General features: G+C 39.4%; 1 protein-coding gene and 1 long non-coding RNA gene across 9 annotated transcripts in view; one reads left to right on the top strand and one right to left on the bottom strand.

Moving 5' to 3' along the window:
* Window positions 1-23,625, bottom strand: part of BDNF (brain derived neurotrophic factor) — a 66,078-nt gene that overhangs the window by 4,875 nt on the left and 37,578 nt on the right. The window contains exon 1 of one of the 8 annotated variants that reach the window (XM_032283695.1): window positions 14,034-15,557. The exons of the other annotated variants lie outside the window; for them this stretch is intronic. The gene's annotated coding sequence lies outside the window, so the exon portion shown is untranslated. Of the gene's footprint in view, window positions 1-14,033; window positions 15,558-23,625 lie in introns of those variants that run through there. 8 annotated transcript variants of the gene reach the window in all.
* LOC116555193 lies at window positions 12,121-16,321 on the top strand. The gene is made up of 2 exons (XR_004270420.1): window positions 12,121-12,598; window positions 15,556-16,321. It is a non-coding gene; the product is annotated as an uncharacterized LOC116555193 (long non-coding RNA).

Genomic DNA, 23,625 nt, shown 5'->3' with positions numbered 1-23,625 from the left:
AGGCAGCTAGTGCTTCTTTTTCTGCTTTTGAAGTTTCCTGGGAAGTCCCTTAAAAGCATACCACAAAATTAATCTTTTCCTGTTTGCCAGAGGGTTGCTCTACTCTAAATTTGGCTCTACATCTACAAGCATGCTCTAGGAAGCCAATTAAAATGGATGAACAAGCAAAATGAAAACGTACCTATAGACCAACCCAAGGTTACCGTCAGGTGGTGAAGGACTTCAGAATCACTTACCTGAAGTATTGTGTCCCTCAGCAGCAAAGAGTAGCATCCCCAGCCCTGACACTAATTTTATTCCTACTTCTCAGCTCTGAGGCATAGACTTACACAAAGACACATATATGCAATGGCCGTCATGTTATTCAAGTAAGTAGGAAAGGAATTATGTTTCTGCCCATAAAGTTTTACTGAATGCAAAGCCAACCTACCTCCAGTCAATAAGTCAGAATGTGGAAATGGCTGAAAACTCTGATATTGAAAAGCAAATGTTCTCCACTTTTGTAAGAAATAACATTCTCAACCACTAAGAGATTTTATTACCATCCCTTGTTTAATTTCTTTTAGATTCTCACTTTGTGCGAATAGCAAACATGCTTAGAACTGCTTAGATTGCACAATGGTCTCAGATTAGGAAGTGCAAATTGGTTTGAATAAAATACAGATGTCTATTCTTCTAATAACTAAATCTTTGTGAACGTTCTGAGTCCTGCACCATCAAAGACAGAGATCCTCCATGGGGGTTTCTATTTCTGGCAGATGGTATTCACATCAATGAATGAAAAAGCTTTCTCCTAATATTCCCAGTCCAAATAAAAACAACCCAAGGGATACTTCTTATTTAGGTTAATGAAAGTTTGCAAATTTGGAATACTTTAGCCAACTATGTCACACTGGTAGAGACTTTCTGTGATCAGCTATCTTTTAATACCATATTTAATCAAATCTAAGATACCACCATTGTGAAACATAGCATTTTGTATACCACTAAGAAAGCAAAAATGCAGCCTGGGTGACAAGAGTGAAACTGTCTCAAAAAAAAAAAAAAAAGATTAATGAATTATAATTAATTTAATACCTATTTACTAAGTGTCCACACTAACTATTTAAAAATGGCCCAAAGTACTGAGGCATCTTAAGCTGCTGGAAAATTGTTATCACCACTACAGTAATGAGTCCTTGAATGATACCTTTTTCTATACTTGGCTTCTACTTGACTCTGCCTTTCACTGGTCTTATCTTTCTATTAATAACTGTTTTATCAGAAAAATAATGCTTTGTATGTTGTTTTCTCAGTTCCACAAGCAAATATTTTAGAGGAAATACTGGCATGTGAGGAAATATTACTTGGCTTTCATTCTGAAGCCCAAACATGGGCATTCCTCAAGCTGATCATCTGCATAGAATTAGGAACTAACAAAATGGTGACAAAGTCCAACCCCGCATTGCAAGCCCTGCTCTCTGACTGGCACTTCTGCAATTCTAACTGCCTACTCACTCATAAGGCCTTGAAGTCAAGTGGATGTAACACCAAACTCAATACTTTTTGTCAGAACAGTGGTATCTTCTACCTTTTCTGTTTCTAACAATGTTTTCCTGATATTATGGACAACCCAGGCATAGGACAGAAATCCTGGAATCAAGTTTGACAATATATTTCCTATATAGCCTTCCAACCCAGTCAGCGAAGATGTCCTGTTAATTTTCCTTTAAAATATTTCTCCTGGCCATCCCTTTTTATCTATCCCACTGCCACCATCTTGGCTCAGCCCTCACCACCTCATTTTGTGACCACAATGTCCGCATGCTGTATCAGACACTCTGCTCCATTCAACTCTGATGACGTCTTCCTGACTAACCACTCTCATAGTATTATTCTCTGACGCAAAAACTTGCAATGGCTTTTTTGTTCTATCTGCTCAAATCTAATGTCTTCTATCTGATATTCAACACTCTCCAAAATCTGCCCTCACTCTTCTTAGCTAACTTTCTCATATTACTCAATGCTTTGTCACTTCTGTTCTGATCAGGACGGAGTCCTTGGAGCTCCAAACACATTACTGCCTCCTGATTTGTTCCATTCCTCTGGCAAACTCTTCTCTTTCCGTCTCGCTCACTGCTTAAATCTTGCTTATCCTTCATGATCCAGTTGAAGCATCAACTCACGCATGTCCCCTTCTCTAATTACTCCAGCATACACTGCCTTCCTCCCTAAAATTCCACATTACATCTTATGTAGTACTTGATTCCCTTCTCAGTTGTTTTCTGTTGCCAAGATGGAGTCTTGCTGTGTCACCCAGGTTGGAGTGAAGTGGAACAATCTTGGCTAACTGCAACCTCCGCCTGCCAGGTTCAAGCAATTCTCCTGCCTCAACCACCCAAGTAGCTAGGATTACAGGTGCCTGCCTCCATGTCTGGATAATTTTTGTATTTTTAGTAGAGATGGGTTTTCACCATGTTGGCCAGGCTGGCCTATTCACTTGTTAATTGTTAACCATATTTGCTCATTCTGGTCAGCCTTCATCTGGAAGGTAAGTTTTTGAGGAAATGGATCATGTCTGAACCCCCATAATGCTTAACACAGAAAAATGTAATAGCAGTACTTAGTTTAATAAACCCATCAGTAAGTTTTTACTAAGAGAAAAGACAGTTCGGATATAATTTTCATAAGAAGTCTTTTCATTTGGAAAGATCAGTGAACTCATTAAATTCTTAGGTAAATACAGGCTGTGCTAGCTCCAAATTATAAACTCTAAGGCTGCGGTCCCAACCTTTTTGGCACCAGGAACTAGTTTTGTGGAAGACAATTTTTCCACGCTCTGGGAGTAGCAGGGGGGATGGTTTTGGTACAAAACTGTTCCACCATAGATCATCGGTTACATTCTCATAAGGATTTGGACTCTCATAAGCAGCACACAACCTAGATCCCTTGCATGTGCAGTTCACAATAGGGCTCATGCCCCTATGAGAATCTAATGCTGCTGCTGATCTGAAAGGAGACAGAGCTCAGATGGCAATGCTTGCTCACCTGCCACTCACATCCTACTGTGCAGCCTGCTGCTTAACAGGCCACAGACTGGTGACAGCCATGGCCTGGGGGTTAGGGACCCTTGCTCTAAGGAATTTGACAGATGGCAGTTATCAGCCATGAGCAACTTCTTGAGTTCCTCTAACGGGGTAAAACTTTACTTGAATAATTAAAAAGCAAATAACACTACGCAAACTAACTGTTCTACTATTTCCTGTGTAGCCCTGTTTCTAACAGATCAATAAGAGACTTGGGAAGTAGTCAGTGATAGTAATAACAACAATAATAGCAAAATTTGTAGTTTTCAGCCTTTTAACTTCCTGTTTCTTATCTTGCTAAGCTTTCAATAAGTAACCTTATATACTGTATTGGGAAATCATAAAAGAGTAAGAGCTTCAAGGACAATTCTTCATTTCCAGCCTTCAGATGAGTCTTTATCACACATAAGATAAAGAGGCTGTGCAATATTGCTAAGTAGATTATATATTTATTTACACAATAAATTCATTGATGTTGTCTAATTCTGCTTTAAGGCTTACAACCATTAATTCAACTACATCTATAAAATGCTAGGAAGGCTTTCTTAGCCCCACTCTCAGAAATTCAATACAGTACATAGAACTAAAAAGAAAATGAATGAAGTAGATATCAAGTTTAGCTTTAAGCATGACTCACAAGTCTTAAACATTCCACTGAAAGAATGTCCATGACAACATGCTGTTTTACTCTTGCTGTACTCATAACTTGGATTTGTCTAAGAGACTACAGAACATTCACAGGCATCATCTAATTTGATTTTTACAAGGAGACAGGATGGATATTATTAACCCCATTATGTAGATGAGGCAATTATGCTTCAGAGAGGTTAGGTAAACTGTTAAATGCCATAAAGCTAATAGGTTACCTGTCTCCTCAACCAAGCTTTTACCATCAGGACGTGCTGCCAGTTTTACAATATCAACCAAAGGGAAGAGAGTAGCTATGACAGTGAAGGAGCTTACAAAATGTGGACACAGTTTCTGCAACTAAGTGTGTCCTGGAGCCCAACTTTCTAAAGGGATCACCATTAAGATACTACTTCATAGCATTGGATTAATCATGACCAAGACACTTCAGCTTTAAGGCTTGATTACTTCAGTGGATGAAATTTCAGACAATGTAGTCTTTTTCTAAGAGAAAGCACTGCAAAAATTTTAGCATGTTAAAACTAAATTTCCATGGCTAAAGCTGGGAAAACAAACAACAGTACAGATAATTCAGGCATATGTAATAATAATAATTAAAAAAAGCAAAGTCTTGTTTGACCCCTTTGGGTTTTACCTGTGAGCGTGTAATCACAGAAAACACAGTTTAAAGATATGGCTGCTCATTTCAGACAGTCTATAGAGACAATGGTAATGCTGAAGAAGTTATTAATATTTGGTTCCTAACATATATGATGCAAGCCTATTAAGAGTTGGCCTTAATGAAATCTTGCAAATCAATATTTAAAATTATTTAATTTGCATCCAGTTCACTACATCCATATGTTAAACTTCCTTTTGTTCATTCATTCATCACACGTGAAGTCTACTTTCCAGTCTTATAGTCTAGGAGGGAGGTAGGACATATAAAACATGTAACTGGAATATAAAGATACAAATGACCTAAAAAAGGTACAGATAAAATTCTTTAAAGAGAAGAAGTTACTTCCAGTTAGGGAATAAAGGAATGCATTGTCAAGAAGGTTGCAAAGGGACAGGTGCGGTAGCTCACACTTGTAATCCCAATACTTTGGGAGGCCGAGGCAGGAGGATTACTTGAGTCCAGGAATTCAAGATCAGCCTGGGCAATGTAATGAGACCAGGTCTCTACTTTTTAAGATTTTTAAGTTTTTGTAGTCAGATGTGGTGGTGCACACATGAGGTCCCAGCTACTTGAGAGGTTGAGGTAGGAGGATCACTTGAGTCCGGGAAGTTGAGGCTACAGTGAGCCATGATCACGTGACTGCACTCCAGCCTTGGGTGACAGAGAGACTCTGTCTCAAAAAAAAAAGATTGCAAAGAGTTTATATGTACCCTACAGTTGGTGCATGACAGCTTGATGAATGGCAGGAAGGTGGGAAGGCATAGAGTAAATGTCTAGGGAGAAGAGTTTAGAATGGGAACAGTGAAAAACAGGATTGAATGATTGCCAGATTTTGAAAGCCTCTGGGGGAATGCCAAAGAGTTTAGATGTTGCCATGAAAGGCACCAAAGAGCCAATGAGAGTTTCTGAGCATGGGAATGCTGTAGGAAGATCAGTTTATCGTCATGTGAAGGAAGACCTGAAAAACACGATAGACTAGAAGAAAGAATAAATTGACTGACTTTTAGTGACTATGGAGTTTTAAAAATAAACATTAAGTAGTTACTTAAATGTGGGGCTAAAGGCCTGACTATATTTAATTAATTAATCCATTTATTTATTTACGTATAAGCTGAAGTGAGTTGCAAAAAGAAAAGTGGTGGAGAGAGTGTTCAGAGCTGAGTAGTCTGGGTTGGCAGAAAGAACAAGATAGAGAAAAACAGAGGAAAGGTGGAATTGCAAACTGATTCCAATTATAATTACAATGAATTTTGATTATACTGCTCAGTACTTTTAATTCAAATATCTCCAAACACTTTGCAAATATTAATTAATTAAGACTCAGAGGACCCTAGAGGTACAAGTAACTATAATTATCCCCATTTGGTACAGGAGGAGAGAGGACCAGAGTTTTTAATCAACTCATTTACTCACTGTGGTTCCCCTGATAGAACAGGTTCATGAACCCCAGATTCCAAAGGAAAGTAGGTCTTAAACTACAGGGACTGGTTTGTTCCATTCCTCTATATTACTTCCACATTATTTTCCCATCATGTATTTATTGCTTAGTCAAGAAGACTCAGCAAACAAACAAGAAAACACCACCTCAATAAAAACCACACGGACAGAACTCAAAGATAATAACACTGAAATCCATAAATAAAATGGAAAAAAAGTAATGGTCATTACAGATACTCACCTACTTATCCAGATGGCCATTCAAACGAAGTTAATAAATATTTTAGTAAATGATATCTGAAAATGCAGATATTCCAAAGCTTTGAAGATACCTTTAAAAATACAGTTTTTAGCCATAATGTAGCTTAAGTCCAAGAACATCCAAATACATGTCCTACAAAACACAGTCCTTCATACCACAGTACGCTCTGAGCCCCTGGTATGTCCGTGATGATTGATACTTGCAGACATCACTTAAACTCACTAAGTGTCAGATAAATTGCTGACTCTTAGTTCATACCTGAAGTGATATCTATGCATAACTACCATAAGAAAAAACAAGCATGATTTCCAGAATCATTAATTTGACAGATCAGTTTACATGCCACTTTGTTAGAAAGCACCAAAGCTCTGATCCTCTTTACTTCCCACTACACCCCTGCTCCCCATAGCTGAAAAACAGGATTTTAAAAAAAAATTATTGGCAGGTGTTCTACCTTTCTTCAAGAGTAAATTTTAATGCCTATGTTACACAGACATTTGTTTTTCCTTGTTAAGGAGCAAAGGCTAAGGACTGACATTGGGCATTCTCCTCTGAATTACCACCTAGAACAATTTGCACAGTACCATGCACAAACTAGGTACTCAGCTCTCTTTGTGCTAGAAATATTTGTATAGTTTTTAGGGAGGTGCAATTAAATGAAGAGCAGTAAGTCTAAAGGTAAATTGAAACTAAGTCATGAATTTTGAAATGAAGGATAAAAAATGCCTGGCACAAAGGCCAGAACTGGGCAGAGAGCATCCCATCTGGCCTCCTGACCCCAGGCACTTAGTGCTTCTATCAAGAGAAAGAGGTTACTTCTAGTTAGGGAATAAAAGAATGTATTGCCAAGAAGGTTACAAAGGGCCAGGTGCAGAGGCTCACACTTGTAATCCCAACACTTTGGGAGGCAGAGGTAGGAGGATCACTAGAGCCCAGGAATTAGAGACCAGCCTGTGCAGCAAAGTGAGACCATGTCTCTACAAAAACTTAAAAATTAAAAAAGTAGTCATGGTGGTGCACACCTATAGTACCAGCTACTTGGGAGGCTGAGGTGGGAGGATTACTTGAGACTAAGAAGTTGAGGCTACAGTGAATGATTGATCATGCCACTGAACTCCAGCCTGGGCGACAGAGACACTATTGCCCTAAGAAAACACCCATGTTGCTGTAACCAATGAAGTCTCCCTGAAAGCCAGAGCCACTCAGAGCTCAGAGTCACATCAAACCTTGCCCTTATCTTCTGCTTCCTTGTCACAGAGCAACACTGCCTTCATAGCACATCTCCAGTCTATAACAAAGAATTCTTAGCATCAAGCACACTCAAGTCACTTGCATAGCAAATCAGGTCATCTGAAAATACTTTTAAAGATTATTTTTTAAAACAACAGTTTTTCATTTATGGGAACCAAATGGCAGTTGACATTCCATGTAAAAGTTTAACCTCTTCAGGAGCCGGTGGGATTGGACCAAAAGCCCGACCAATGGACCGACGGTTCAAGGGGAGGGACACAGACCTGGAACCTGAGCTAGGTCAAAGACGCCCAGGCCAGGTGTCCCGTTGCAGGTGCCCCCGGCCAGAGATGCGGTAGGAGGGGTGCGTGCGAGAAGCCCCTTCCTCGGCGCTGCCAACCTGCCACCCAGCCCATGGCGAACCCCAGCCTGGGGCTACTTTTGGCGCTGGGCCTGCCGCTCCTACTGGCCCGCTAGGGCCGACCGTGGGCCAAATATCAACCCCTTCTGCAAATGAGACTAGCACTGTTTTGCCTACACCCACCGCCTCAGTTCCAGCTCTGATGGCGCCCTGTCTCAGGTGGCCATCACTGCTATCATCGTGGTCTTCTCCACCCTGGCCACCTTGCTCCAGGCAGTGGGGCTGGCACTGCTGGTGCAGAAGCTTTGGGATACCGGCCTAGCAGCGAGAAGCAGGTGGGTGCCCGTGTGCCACCGACCCCCAACCTCAAGTTGCTGCCTGAGGAGCGGCTCATCTGAATTCTGGGGCCTGCTGCAGCCACCAACACTGCCCAGGAATGCCAGGTGCTGGCTTGTACACCGCAGCTGCCACCGAGACACCAGCCTCTAATGCCTCAGCAGGACTTTGGGGGAGAGGCTGGGGGCACCCACCTGGCGGGCTCTCTGTAGCATGCTGCCTCTGCTTGCCTGCAGCTCAGGGTGCTGGGGCTCGGGACCCACCTCCCTGCTTGTGGAACCAACTTTTCTCTGTGTGTCCTGTAGGCCCCACAACCCTCTTTCCTTTCTTTCAGTTCTCTCATGCGGCTAAGGCCCGGGCCCCTCAGGACTCCAAGGAGACAGTGCGGGGCTGCCTGCCCATCTAGGTCCCCTCTCCTGCATCTGTCTGCCTTCATTGCTGTGTGACCTTGGGGGAAAGGCAGTGCCCTCTCTGAGCAGTCAGATGCACCCGGTACTTAAGAATAGCAGGGAAAAAAGTGCTTCAAAGACTCCACCCCAGAGGTCAAGGGAGGATGGGGCTATTCACTAATATCCATGATCAACATAGATGCAAAATCTTCAATAAAATACTGGCAAACTGATTGCAACAGCATATCAAAAACCTTATCCATTATGATCAAGTAGGCTTCATCCAGGGGATGGAAGGCTGGTTCAACATACGCAAGTCTATAAATGTAATTCACCACATAAACAGAACCAAAGACAAAAAACACATGATTATCTCAATAGATGTAGAGAAGGCCTTCGACAAAATTCAACAGCGCTTTATGCTAAAAACTCTCAATAAACTAGGTATTGATGGAACGTATCTCAAAATAATGAAAGCTATTTACGACAAACCCACAGCCAATAAATATCATACTGAATGGGCAAAAACTGGAAGCATTACCTTTGAAATCTGGCACTAGACAGGGTTGCCCTCTTTCACCACTCCTATTCAATACAGTATTGGAAGTTCTAGTCAGAGCAATCAGGCAAGAAAAAGAAATAAAGGGTATTCAATTAGGAAAGGAGGAAGTCAAATTGTCTCTATTTGCAGATGACATGACTGTATATTTAGAAGACCCCATTGTCTTAGCCCTAAATCTCCTGAAATTGATAAGCAACTTCAGCAAAGTCTCAGTGTACAAAATCAATGTGCAAAAATCACAAGCATTCCTATACACCAATAACAGACTTAAAGAGAGCCAAATCAAGAACGAACTGCCATTCACAATTGCTACAAAGAGAATAAAATACTTAGGAATACAACTAACAAAGGATGTAAAGGACCTCTTCAAGGAGAACTACAAACACTACTCAACGAAATAAGAGAGGACACAAACAGACAGAGAAACATTCCATGCTCATGGTTAGGAAGAATCAATATCATGAAAATGGCCATACTGCCCAAAGTAATTTATAGATTCAACACTATCACCATCAAGCTACCAATGACCTTCTTCACAGAACTGGAAAAAACCACCTTAAACTTCATATGGAACCAAAAGAGAGCCCGTATAGCCAAGTCAATTCTAAGCAAAAAGAGCAAAGCTAGAGACATCACACTACCAGACTTCAAACTATACTACAAGGCTACAGTAATCAAAACAGCATGGTACTGGTACCAAAACAGAGGCCTTGGAGGCAATGCCACACATCTACAACCATCTGATCTTTGACCAACCTGACAAAAACAAGCAATGGGGAAAGGATTCCCTGTTTAATAAATAGTGTTGGGAAAACTGGCTAGCAGTGTGCAGAAAGCAGAAACTGGACCCCTTCCTGACACCTTACACTAAAATTAACTCCAGATGGATTAAAGACAAACAAAACTTAACACCATGAAAACCCTAGAAGAAAACCTAGGCAAAACCATTCAGGACATAGACATAGGCAAGGACTTCATGACTAAAACACCAAAAGCATTGGCAACAAAAGCCAAGATAGACAAATGGGATCTAATTAAACTCCAGAGCTTCTGCACAGCAAAAGAAACAATCATTAGAGCGAACTGGCAACCAACAGAATGGGAAAAAATTTTTGCATCTACCCATCCAGCAAAGGGCTAATATCCAGAATCTACAAAGAACTAAAACAGATTTACAAGAAAAAAACAAACCCATTCAAAAGTGGGCGAAGGATATGAATACTTTTCAAAAGAAGACATATATGAGGCCAACAAACATATGAAAAATGCTCATCATCACTGGTTATTAGAGAAATGCAAATCAAAACTACATTGAGATACCACCTCACACCAGTTAGAATGATGATCATTAAAAAATCTGGAGACAACAGATGCTGGAGAGGATGTGGAGAAATAGGAACACTTTTATAGTGTTGGTGGGAGTGCAAATTAGTTCAACCATTGTGGAAGGCAGTGTGGCCATTCCTCAAGGACCTAGAAAGTCCATTTGACCCAGCAATCTCATTACTAGGTATATATCCAAAGGATTATAAATTGATCTATTATAAGGACACATGCACACAAATGTTCATTGCAGTACTGTTTAGCAAAGACTTGGAACCGACCCAAATGCCCATCAATGATAGACTGGACAGGGAAAATGTGGCACATATACCCCATGGAATACTAAGCATCCATAAAAATTGATGAGTTCGTGCCCTTTGTAGGGACATGGATGAACCTGGAAACCATCATTCGCAGCAAACTGACACAAGAACAGAAAATCAAACACCACACGTTCTCACTCATAGGCGGGTGTTGAACAATGAGAACACATGGACACAGGGAGGGGAGCATCATACACAGAGGTCTGTGGCGGGGGAATTGGGGGGGGGCAGTGGGGGGTGGGGAGTTGGGGAGGAATAACATGGGAAGAAATGCCAGATATAGGTGATGGGGAGGAAGGCAACAAACCACATTGCCATGTATATACCTATGCAACAATCCTGCATGTTCTTCACATGTGCCCCAAAACCTAAAATGCAATAAAATATATATTTAAAAAAAAAAGACATTATAGATGATAATTAACCAAAAAAAAGAGATTATAGATGATAATAGGATTCTGTTTCCTTTAGAATTTCAGGTGGGATCTGTTACAATTCACTAAAGTTAAGTTTAGATTTAACAACATTCTATCTACTATGTTATTGAAACCCATATAATATTTACCAAATTCCCATACATGGTAGACAGTAACATTAATTAAGAAGATAATTTCCAATTTGTTCCATAAAGTTTCAGTGACCCACTCCGTAATAAAGAACCTGGAGACATTACCAAGTAAGCATCATATTTAATGAATTTACCGTGAAATCATGTGAGAAAAATTTTCCTGTATAGGGATGATGACTCTGGAAATGTTGCATAGAGAGCTAGAAAAACAAATGTCATTGTAACTTAGGCATTTAAATTGTACTTAAATGTATAGACTTTTGAATTTATAGAAAATTTTCAAGTATGAAATTGATTTTATTCAACCTAAAGTCTCAAACTTCAAGTAATTTTTTGAGTGTTACACTTATAAATTGTATATTAATGCAATTCAAATTTATTCCTAAAACTATTTCAACTAAAGGAGAAACTCATGGGGCCCGAGATTAGAGTTTTGGAAAATGTACATATGGGATAAACTTCCACAGGCTGAAATTAAGTGAAACCTGACTTCTCAGTGTTGAGATGGGTTAGCCATTTTCACATAATGTAGAAGCTTCTAAGAAATGCAGAATCTCAACTTCCCCTTCCTTATTCCACCTACCCCACTCAATCAGATCCTGCGTTTCAATAAGATTTATTTAGTGCAGCAACTTCTTTACTTATCAAAGTTTAGAAGCACTAGGCTAAATGATAAAGAGAAAAGAAGTTGCTTAGGATAAGGAAATAAAAGATTAAAGTCAACTTAAGTATTTATGATACTTTCTTAGCATGTCATGGGGTTACCTGTCATCTTTCCTCTTTGGTTCCATTTGTTTTATGGGGATATTTATGTGGAAAAATGCCTTTGCTTTTGTAATGGTATTAAGTAAAATCTGCACTCTGTTTATGTCAACTAATTTTTCCACTATTGTTTTTATGTTAGAAAGTACAATCTACTTATAAACATGATGGTTCAATGAGAACTTTTAGAGTATTGATGACCTAAATGTGGACATCTACATAATCATTAATTGTTACCACAATACTACAAGGCAATATAAGCACAATTTGCCTCTCTGATCCCTAAACATAGCCTAATATCACTCACTCAATCAGCATCATACTGGAAATGATATGACCAATTATGGCAGGTAGTAGATGTCCAGTCACACTGGTATTACTTTTAGCCAGATGTCTCTTGTCCTTGTGAGTTCTTTTGGTCCTAAATAGTGAAATAGCAACAGAGCGAACCAACTCACCTACTCAAGGCAGATTTCTCATTTCTAGACTTGTCCTGAAACCAACAGATCCAGATCTCTCCTACCAAATACCATGAAATTTAAAGAAACAAAACTTACAAAATAAAGCAGCAGCAACAACAACAATGAAATCTTAAAAGAGTAAATATAAGTATCAAGCATCAACCCCCCTCTCCAAATAACATCTCTCTTCTTCAATAAGGTTCCCAGAAGGTAATTCAATTTCTTAGCTGGTGTCCAATATTTGGGATCATTTAATTCAAGACTGAAGGACTTAAAATGGTTTTTTAAAAAAGGAAAAAAAGTTAGATTTCCAGAGAAAAGTAAAATGTTTTAAGTTGAACATTATGAGGGATTTGATGGGGGCAGCTTTGCCAAGTAGAACTGGAGACTGGTCCACTGTTTAGGCTTTTTACAAAAGACTGCAAAGATTGTTTCCGTACAACAGGAAGTCACCAAGTTGACAAGTCCCAATGCAAATGACTCGCACTAGGAACCCTAATAGTGCTGCTGTTAAATCATTTGCAAATGGGTGGGGCTGAGATGACAAAGAACTCTGTTTTCCCAGGTAGCATCTCAAGTATGGTTGATTGCACCTTCAGCCCCACATTGAAAAGTATAGTGTAAACACAGCTAAGGGACTGCCTCCTTCAAATTACGCACAAGGCACACCTACTAACAGGAGATGTTGTGAAAGCCAGGTGGGGCTTTGTCTTTCAAGTCCCTCCATTCAAAAATAAGCATATTCTGTACCAAAAAAGAGAAAGAAAGAAAAAGAAAGAGAGAGAGAGAGAGAGAGAGAGAGAGAAAGAAAGAAAGAAAGAAAGAAAGAAAGAAAGAAAGAAAGAAAGAGCGAGCAAAGGTGATACAACTGCATTCATTGTCCCTAAGGGGAGAAGAGGCAATAACTGTCAGACCCAAGGATAAAGGGAATCCCCCTTTAAGAAAAGATGTTGGCATTATGTGAGGATTGGGAACATGCCAGAACAATCACACTTTTTTTACAAAAGAGAGAAAGAGAAAGAAAGTTAAGGCCCATTTGTCTTATTTCAATCACTTTCTTCAGAATTAACAACTTTAATCAACAGGTTGCTTTCAGAGTATTGCTGGACATCTTGACTCTCTGCCATGAAATGCTATAGGAATTCTGACAGTTGAGAGCCAACGCCCCACTAGACACCAGTGCTGCATAACCACACTTTTAATAGACCCCAGAGCTGTGGTGACAGCATGCCCTTCCCAGTTTTTCCACAGACGGTGCTTCTGAAATTTTCCATAGTCAGTGTATTCTTGTGGTTAATTAGTTACCTGAGCAATTTCCATTATAGAAAGAGTATCTGTACATAATTAAACCCATCTTAGGATCAAACGGCAGGCTTCAATGTCATTAATTCAGAGGGCCAAAATGAAAATGAGATGAATAATTATCACCTGATGAAGGGACCTCACTAGGTTAGATCCTACCTTCTGAAATACATAGAACATTAAATTTAAAAAAGCAAGAGAGGTGAAAACAGGTGAGGGAAGAAACTGGAAAGGTAAGTTGCCTCTAGAGACCAAAGAATAACACTCCTTTTCAAATTATTATCAAGAAATCTTGGGGGAAAGATAAAATTAGTGAGAGAAGGCTATTAGCTCTGTTACTCACCTTTATGAAACCATTTTCAGGGATCTGTTTGTTAAATTCCACTGAAACGCGGAGGCACACAGCACAGCCCTTCTTCTGGGATGCACAGTCATGCCATACAGAAGTGTGTGGGTAGACGCCAAAACATGTGTGGACCTGCAACCCTTTCTATAGAAACTCAGCATTCTGAGCAGTAACAAGGATTAACCTTGTGTGCTCATGGAGAAAACTGGTGGCTCCACACATCCAGTTGTCCTTCTGGTTATTTTTGTATCCAACTCTATAATTTCTTTTAATTACTTACTGTAAAGCACAGGAAAGTGCTCATTACTTGTAGCTTAATGCAAGTGGAGAAATAATTGAATATGTTCTCCTAGCCACTGCCCTACCCCAGCTCCCAGCTCTTCTGAAGTGTCACTGTTCATCTCAACAGCATGCATAAGGCAGTTTCCAGGCCCTGTGCATAATGAGCCATGTGGACCCTATTCAAGAAGCTGGCTGTCCTCCAGAACTACTATAAAATATAAGGAAAATATTAACATCTTAGATGACAAAAGATCCATATGGCTGGCCAGAAAATATCCACATCATTTTAGCCATTAGAATGCACCTATATGGAAACATTCAATTTGGCAGTACTGTGAATAACAGAACTGTGAGAACATCTGTTTGTCTCCACCCATTTTCACTAAACACTGATTCCTATAGAAGACATGCAAACTCAAATGCCAACATATTTCATCTAAGCATAGGACAGGGACTCCATTTATACACAGTTGCTATAATAAATACCATATATTATTTGTTGGTGATAGGATTTTGGAAGATGCTCTAGGCAGCTGGAAAAACAAAATGTTTCTCTTTGTATTAAACTTGATTTAAAAAATAGCTAACATTTATTAATGGTGAGGTAGATCATTTGATTATCCACCGTTTATAGCTGAGGAAACAGAGTTTCAGAGCATTGTGGTGGATTCCCTAAGATCACAAACCCATTATGTGGTGGACAGGGAATACGAACCAGTGCTGGCTTGCTATGTCTCTTTCCATATGGGGTCAGACATGGATGTAGTATCTTATAATGTGAGGGTGGTCTGCTTGGCAGAGATATCCTGCAGACCCTGTGTGCCAGCTTCTTATTTATTTAAACAAAGCCCCATATGATCATTTCTGGTAAGCAGTTTGTTTACACACTAATTCCACAGAGGTTTAATATAACCCCAATGTTTCTTTGTTGCTACTCTGTTCCCCATATTGAATTATTACCACAAGGTACCGACCGTACACCCATACTTAATAGGGCATTGTGTCAAAACTATGCATGAAGGCCATTTGTTTGAGATGTCAGAACTTTTTCCCCTGAGAAGATCTCTTTGAGTATTGAAACAGAGCCACATGCTTTTCAGACCAGCAACCACAACTACCAAATACTCCTCTGTCAACTCTACTTGAGTAAGAATGCTTTCAATTAAGGCCTAAGTGTCAACAGGCCATTAACAAAAATCATGGTGACATAAAATCTTTCTTTTTGGCACCCAAACAGAATCCCTTCAAAACCTGGTGGTCTGATACCCTGTGCTACGTAACTTGTGACCCATCCGTTTGTCATGTTCTTCGGGAATGTGGCTGAGGGGCTGAGATGTGACTTGAAAACAAAGGTAGAGCGAGATAATCTCAAATTGATTATCAAGGAGTAGTTCAGACAACTAGTTCAGACCACAGAGATAGTAGAACAGGTGGTCTGGCATGGATAGAGCATCAGACATTCACAGACTGTGCCAACAAGAGCCATCTACTCAAAACAGCCAAAAGAAGAAGGATCATGGAATGGGTTCTCACATGAAACTGATGCCCAGAAGCCCTCGGCATGAATAACAAAGGCAACCAGACCCACAAGCCATACTGAGTTGATACAAAACTGATACCTGGGCTGACATCCCAAAAGTGGCAAGTTAGATGATGATGGCACAAAAGACAGAACACCTTGCTTCTGGTCATTGTCAGCTCTGGGAAGAGAGGAGACTTTTAGAGGAGCAGCTGCAAGGAGCCTGAGAACAAAACTGGAAATGCCTGTTGTGAAAGCCTTCACAGCTATTATTAACAAAAGAAAATGTGTATTTGTCAATGGTGTGCTAGCTAGGTTTTGTCAGTCCATTCTTATGCCCAGGAATGACCTCTTGTGTCGACCGGATACAGTCATCAATGCAACTGTCCAGGTGCAACTGTTCTATAAAGGGGAAGAGGAGTGGCTTTCCCCTGTAAAGTGGCCCTGTCAAAATTCTATAAAAAAAAGTCCATTTAAATTGAATAACCACTGTGCCCAGCTCCATTTACCACACTTTTCTATGCAGTGGAAATGAAGGGGATTTTTTTTTTCTGTCCTTAGAGAAAAATAAGACTGAGAATCAACCTTTTGAATGAGAATGGTAAGGAGTTATGTGAGGATGACCTGGAATATGTGCTTCTCAAAATGTGAAGATGTTATCTAGGCCATAAATCATGGTGTTTTTATATGATCCCCTATTTGCCTAATGCAGGAAACTACTTGGCAACTATAAGGAAGAAGTCTAGCAATATTGCATCATAGTTCAATGTTTATATTGTACTTTAGCAGTTTAAATTTATCTTATCAAGTACTAATTACTTATTTAAAAATGTTGGGGGCATTGCAAAATCTTTCCTCAGAAAAGCATCCATTGAGTATGAAAGTTCCAAGCTTAGCAAGACATCCCTGTGATTTGGGATACGTCTCTTGAACTCATTATCAAGGATGCACAAGAAACTGCAAAGGGCTTGAATTGTTTGTACTCCCACCATGTGTGTCACTAGAGCTGGTGCAAGCCCATGGTCATGGTGAGGCACTGATTCCACTGGAACTAATCTGATACCTGCACCGCTCTTGAACTGCGGAGTGTTCCCACTGCAAACTACAGATTAGGTAAAAGACTGTTCACCTCCTATGTCTTATCTCATCTCACACACTCTGTTTCATGAGGATATGGAGAAATAGGTATTCTCATACACTAATGGTGGGAGTACAAACAATTCAATATCTATCAAAATTATCAATGATTTTTCCTGCTGACCCATCAATTCCACTTAGGGGAATAAATGACAGATATAGGTGCATATGTACAAAATGATGTATGTAAAAGGCTATTAATTACAACAAAGTATAAAATGCAAAACATACTAGAAATAGCTCCAATTTCCAACTATAGAAAAGTAGATAAACTATAGCACATACTTAGAATCCTTGCAACTGTAAAGTTATTTCCCCATATACTAAAGTGGAAAGCTCTCACGAATATATTAGTAAGTGATAAAAACAAGGTATAGAATAGTGTATATATGGCTACTATCTTTTGTTTTAAAGATGGGGAAAAATAATAGTACATATTCATATTTACCTGTATCTATATAAAACACATTATCAAGGATGCACAAGAAACTAATACAAATGATCACCTTATAGATGGTATGTATTGGGGGATACTGGGGTGAGCAAGGTACAAGTGTGGCAAGACTTCTCAATCTAAACTTCTTTTAAATTTTATTTTGACTTTTGAATAATGTAAAGTAACTATCAAATAATTAAGAATAATTGATTTAAAAAAACATTTAATCTAGTGGCTTTACTTTTAGCACGAAACAATCTCCACCAAATCACCAAATCTCCACCAATCACTAAAATCAGAGATTTACACCAGTTCTTTTGCTTGTTTTCCTGGTAGTGACTACAATTAGGAAGTCTGGTGGGTGCCATCTCAGTTCTGGAGATATCTCCCTAGAAGAAACTGATTCAAAGTGGGATAATTCGGTATGAAGAACAGTCCCTGGGACTTGGGGGCTGAAGACCTGAGTTCTGGTCCTGCCTAACTCCCACTTTATATTAAGCTGACCCTATGAAACAACTGATATGTAACTATTTTTTACCAACAAATTAGACAAATTCATGGGTTAACAAATTCAAAAACCATGTTGCCTCACCACTGTGACACGAGGACGACACGTATACCCACCTTGCCTAACTCACAGTATCACACCAGGGATTGTCAACATATGGAAAGGAGCTTTATAAACTGTAAAGGTCAATCCTACAAGGCAGCCGTGAGATACAACACAACACTGAGGGGGTGACCATGGCCAAACATAAGAGGGGAATAGGACCAAGTCCCAAAAGTATCTGAGATACTGAGACAGTGCCAAGGAATGAAATCTTCGAAAAGATGGAATCTAAACAAAAACAGAAAACAAGAGCAGGCTGCGTTGCAGTGGAAGATGCAGTTAAATGACTCTACATGTGGTCATCTGCCACTGAATACACTGCAAATTCTGTAAAACCTACTAAGGGAAACTAGGGAGATATATCTGGGAGCAAACTGTAAAGATACTGATATGAACACGAATGTGAGATCAGTGTTGAATGATGGACACAGAAGGATGGCTCTCAGTCCTTGTGAATGTACAGTTGTTGGAAACTTGTGTCTGTCATATACAGGCAGGCCTCCAACTCACCTCCAAAATCAGATACAAACTTCAAATACTTTGAAAAGGCTCCCTAGAGGACCTTTTACCCCAAATGCAGAGACTAAATGAAAAACCACTCTTTAAAGAGGAAAAAAACACACTCAAAAAACTTCTCATTTCCACATGTATAGTCATCTGGAAAACAGATCCCCCATTAAACGGATGGTCAAAGCTGCACCACAACATTAAACTAAGTACATAAATCCAAGAGTTCCCTTCCTCACCCTCCTGAAATGAAACATTCCAATAGGATAGAAATAACCTCATGAGGAAGTTCAGTGAAGGTACTCCTGTTTGGCACTGCTATCCAGATGCTGGGTTAGGAAACTAGTTATTTGGAACTCAGAAAAAGAGAGAACTATTTTGATTATGTAAGGCCCTTGTTTCATCTGGGTCTCAGTAGTCTGACGGGTGTCATGCACTCCTGGACTACCTCTTAATGAAAAGAGGGACCTTGACTTCAGGCCCCATGCTCAGCAGCCCTGAAGCCTCTTTGGGTCAGATATAATGTCCTCTCACTTCCAGCTTCATAGCAGACCATGTTTCCGTACAGAAATTTATCTAGCAGGCTTACTATCCTACGTTACTTAAAGTTTGGGCCTACTCTTACACAAGAGGCTTAAACTGCCTCTGAGTAAGAATAAAAGATATGTTATATTTTTGTGAATTATTCATTTATTCATTCAGCAAAGGTTCTTAAGAAGGTACTGAGTTTGGATGTACTTTGCTTTAGGAAAATCATTTTCAAGGTTGCTTCATGCAAAGTGGGAATAACTAACTTGGTAACTCAATAGATTAATTAAGTGATTACCCCCAGTTTAAACTGTCATTGAGTTTCAAGTATGACAAGAAAACCAGAGACCCATGGAGGTGGGCACATTCCCACCTGTCAATAGCCCTCAAGGGAAAAGCTTCAATATTACCCCCAAATGGCCAACTTTGCATGGTTAATCATTTAGTTAGAGGCTCACAAGATCAAAATCAATTCTTAAGAAAATATTTATGTGAACACAGGGACAATGAGCTGACACCTCCAAGGTGCATGTCAGGGGTAGAAATACAAGTTCCTGTTTCACCAGCAGAGCTCCAGTCACTCAGTTGAAGCTGAAAGTCAGAAGCAGCTGTGTTTCTGTCATTCCCTCACTTGAATAGAACCCAGCTATAGACCTTGTTTACTCCATGAGAAAAATTCTTAACAACCCACAAATAATTTTTAGGTTTCATTTTTGCCTCTGCTTCCTCCAAGGCTACAAACGTCACCCAAATTTCTGTGGCAAGGTTATTTAGGAGAGCCTTTCTTTTGGATGTCAACTTGTCAAACTTGCAGTTTAAATGAATGTGATCTAGTCTTCTCCTATAATTTACTTTTGCACTATTTGTTCATATAATAGGCATTCTCTGAGAATAGGCACTGAGGACACCAAAATGAATGATACTGAATTTTTGCCCTTGGGAACTGCGGTGTTAAAGGTGGGTTAGACCCATAAACCAACAACACAGTGCAATGTGGTACATGCTGTAACTGGCATGCACAAAGAACATTCACAAAAAAGAGAATGAAAAGGGGGAGGAAGGTGGCAGATGAGAAAAGGCTTTGGCCCAAGTTTTTCTTCAATGAAGATCATATTTTGTAGATCAAAAGATTATATAATCTGCCAAACCCTTAGCATGTATAGCTCATGAAGCAAGACAAAGTACTCATGAAGAGTTCCACACTGGTGAGCCTCTTGGGCAAATAAGTTAGAAGTCATAACCCATTTTTGGATGCCTACCTAGAGTTGATTTCCTAGTCAGAGTGCTTTCCTAGCTGATAAGAACAATACTGGGATTCTGAATTGGGAACAGAATACAAACAAGTTGCCAAATAAGAATCAAAATACAGGATCAGCCTTAATTTCAGTGCAAGTGGTCCATTGCTTTGGTCCACAGGCTACACAGTCCAGATGACAGATCTAAGGGTTTAATCAATCAGATTAACCTCTCCTCTTTTCACAGAAAGAACAAGTAATAGGGATAAGAAAAGAGCCTAGAATAGTCCCCTGAAGGTGTTACATATTAGGAAGCAAGTTCCCATGTGGAAACACAACGATGGGCGAAAGGGATTTCCCTCAACATTGTTCTATTTATGCACAGAGAATTCAAGTACCTTGCCCAGTATCACACAGCTAGTAAGTGGCGAGCCTTAAATCAAACTTGATCATCAGGTCCAGGAATGCAGTTAACAGGCTGGGGCTGCCTGATGAAGTTTCTATTCAGGAAATATGTCTTTAAAGTCAACAGACTATCCTGAGTAGGGCATTCTAGAACATTTTTCTAGACAAAACATCATATCCACAGCTTCCAGCCTAGAAGCTGATACAACGAAGACACACAATAATGATTTGTGTATAATTGCATACACAATTAATTACCAAAATGTGAGGTACAGACCATCTAGGAACTCAGATAGGGCAGGTTTATTATTATGGGCAAGAATCTTTCTAGAGGCAGTAGAACTGCAGTTGGGTCTTAAAGAATGAGTAGAATTAAGATGACTAAAGAGCAGGAGAAACGTAATGAATAAACAAATGAGACTCAGAGAATTACAACAGAAGAGTTTTAGTCTTGTAAACTTTGCTATAAAATGAAGCAAATTTAGGTATGAAGCATGCTGATTAAACTTTTTATTGTCTTGATATAAGTCATAAAAAAGTATCTTTTTTGGGAGCTGGAAAGTGCTATAATACTGAAAACAGTGGCTGAAATTCATTAAGCATTTACTATGCCAAGCACCGCTCTAAGCACTTCACACGTACCAACACATTTAATCCCTACCAATACCCTGTTGAGAGGCTGAGATACAGAGAATTTAAATTACTCACCCAAGGTCATAGACCTAGTAAGTGTTAGGCCTGGAGTCAAACTCAATCCTCCTCAGGCTTAGGAATATTGTTCCATGTCTTTGTTCTCACCCAGAAATTTCTAATTAGAAAATTTCTTTCAAGTCAGAATAAAATCTTCAGCAGTTCTCCATCTCAAAATGTCTGAATTTCTGATTATTTACAAGGCTGCAAATCCCTTCTAGCCACTCTCTAATGCAAGTACTTGGATAGTGAAATAAATGATAAATCCCTCTAAATCACAGGATATTCAGTTTATTTGACTTTTAGTTCAGCAATTCTTAAACTTTCCTATACATCCAAACTATCTGTAGAAGTTTCTAAACTTAACACAGGCCCAGGGACCCAATCCCAAACCTACAAATCTTAGAGACTAAGATTTCATATGTATATGTATTTTAAATATTCAAGGGTAATACTGATGCTCAATGTGTTTGAGAATCACTGCTTTATGCTGTGTTCTATTTTATTAGTATTTCTTTTTTCATTATTATTATACTTTTAGTGCTGGGATACATGTGCAGAACATGCAGGTTTTTTACATAGGTATACATGTGCCATGGAGGTTTGCTGCACTCATCAACCTGTAATCTACATTAAGTATTTCTCCTAATGCTATCCTTCCCCTAGCCCCTCACCGCACAACAGGCCCTGGTATGTGATGTTCCCCTCCCTGTGTCCATGTGTTCTCATTGTTCAATTCCCACTTATGAGTGAGAACATGAGGTGTTTGTTTTTGTGTTCCTGTGTTAGTTTGCTGAGAATGATGGTTCCCAGCTTTATCCACGTCCCTGCTAAAGACATAAAATCCTTTTTTATGGCTACATAGTATTCCATGGTATATATGTGCCACATTTTCTTTATCCAGTCTATCATTGATTGGCATTTGGATTGGTTCCAAATCTTTGCTATTGGTGCTGCAATAAACATACGTGTGCATGTGTCTTTATAGTAGAATGATTTATAATCCTTTGGGTACATACCCAGTAATGGGCTTGCTAGGTCAAATGGCATTTCTGGTTCTAGATCCATGAGGAACTGCCAGTCTTCCACAATGGTTGAATTTATACTCCCACCAACAGTGTAAAAGTGGTCCTATTTCTCCACATTCTCTCCAGCATCTGTTGGTTCCTGACTTTTTAATAATGTCCATTCTAACTGAGGTGAGATGGTATCTCATTGTGGTTTTGATTTGCATTTCTCTAATGACCGCTGATGATGAGCTTTTTTTCATATGTTTGTTGGCCGCATAAATGTCTCCTCTTGAGAAGTGTCTGTTAATATTTTGCCCACTTTTTGATGGGGTTGTTTAAGTTCATAAATTTGTTTAAGCTCCTTGTAGATTCTAGATATTAGCCCTTTGTCAGGTGGATAGATGACAAAAATATTTTCCCATTCTGTAGGTTGCCTGTTCACTCTGATGATAGTTTCTTTGCTGTACAGAAACTCTCTAGTTTAATTAGATCCCGTTTGTCAATTTTGGCTTTTGTTGCCATTGCTTTTGGTGTTTTAGTTATGAAGTCTTTGCCCATGCCTATGTCCTGAATGGTATTGCCTAGATTTTCATCTAGGTTTTCTATAGTTTTAGGTCTTATGTTTAAGTCTTTAATCCATCTGGAGTTAATTTTTGTATAAGGTGTAAGGAAGGGGTCCATTTTCAGTTTTCTGCATATGGCTAGCCAGTTTTCCCAACATCACTTATTAAATAGGGAATCCTTTCCTCATTGCTTGTTTTTGTCAGGTTTGTCAAAGATCAGATGGTTGTAGGTGTGTGGCATTATTTCTGAGGCCTCTGTTCTGTTCCATTGTCTGTTTTGGTATCAGTACCATGCTGTTTCAGTTACTATAACCTTGTATAGTTTGAATTCAGGTAGCATGATGCCTCCAGCTTTGTTCTTTTTGCTTAGGATTGTCTTGGATATATAGGCTCGTTTTCGGTTCCATATTATTAAATTTAAAGTAGTCTTTTCTAATTCAGTGAAGAAAGTCAATGGTAGCTTGATGGGGATAGCACTGGATCTATAAATTACTTTTGGCAGTATGGCCATTTTCACAATATTTATTCTTTCTAATCATGAGAATGGAATGTTCTTCCATTTTTTGTGTCCTCTCTTATTTCCTTGAGCAGTGGTTCGTAGTTCTCCCTGAAGAGGTCCTGCACCTCCCTTACAAGTTGTATTCCTAGGTAATTTTCTTTGTAGCAA

Source organism: Sapajus apella, unplaced genomic scaffold, assembly GCF_009761245.1.
Source record: "Sapajus apella isolate SASKATOON/1434 unplaced genomic scaffold, GSC_monkey_1.0 scaffold14, whole genome shotgun sequence".
Taxonomy (NCBI): Eukaryota; Metazoa; Chordata; class Mammalia; order Primates; family Cebidae; genus Sapajus; species Sapajus apella.
This window is presented reverse-complemented; position numbering and strand designations above follow the sequence as displayed.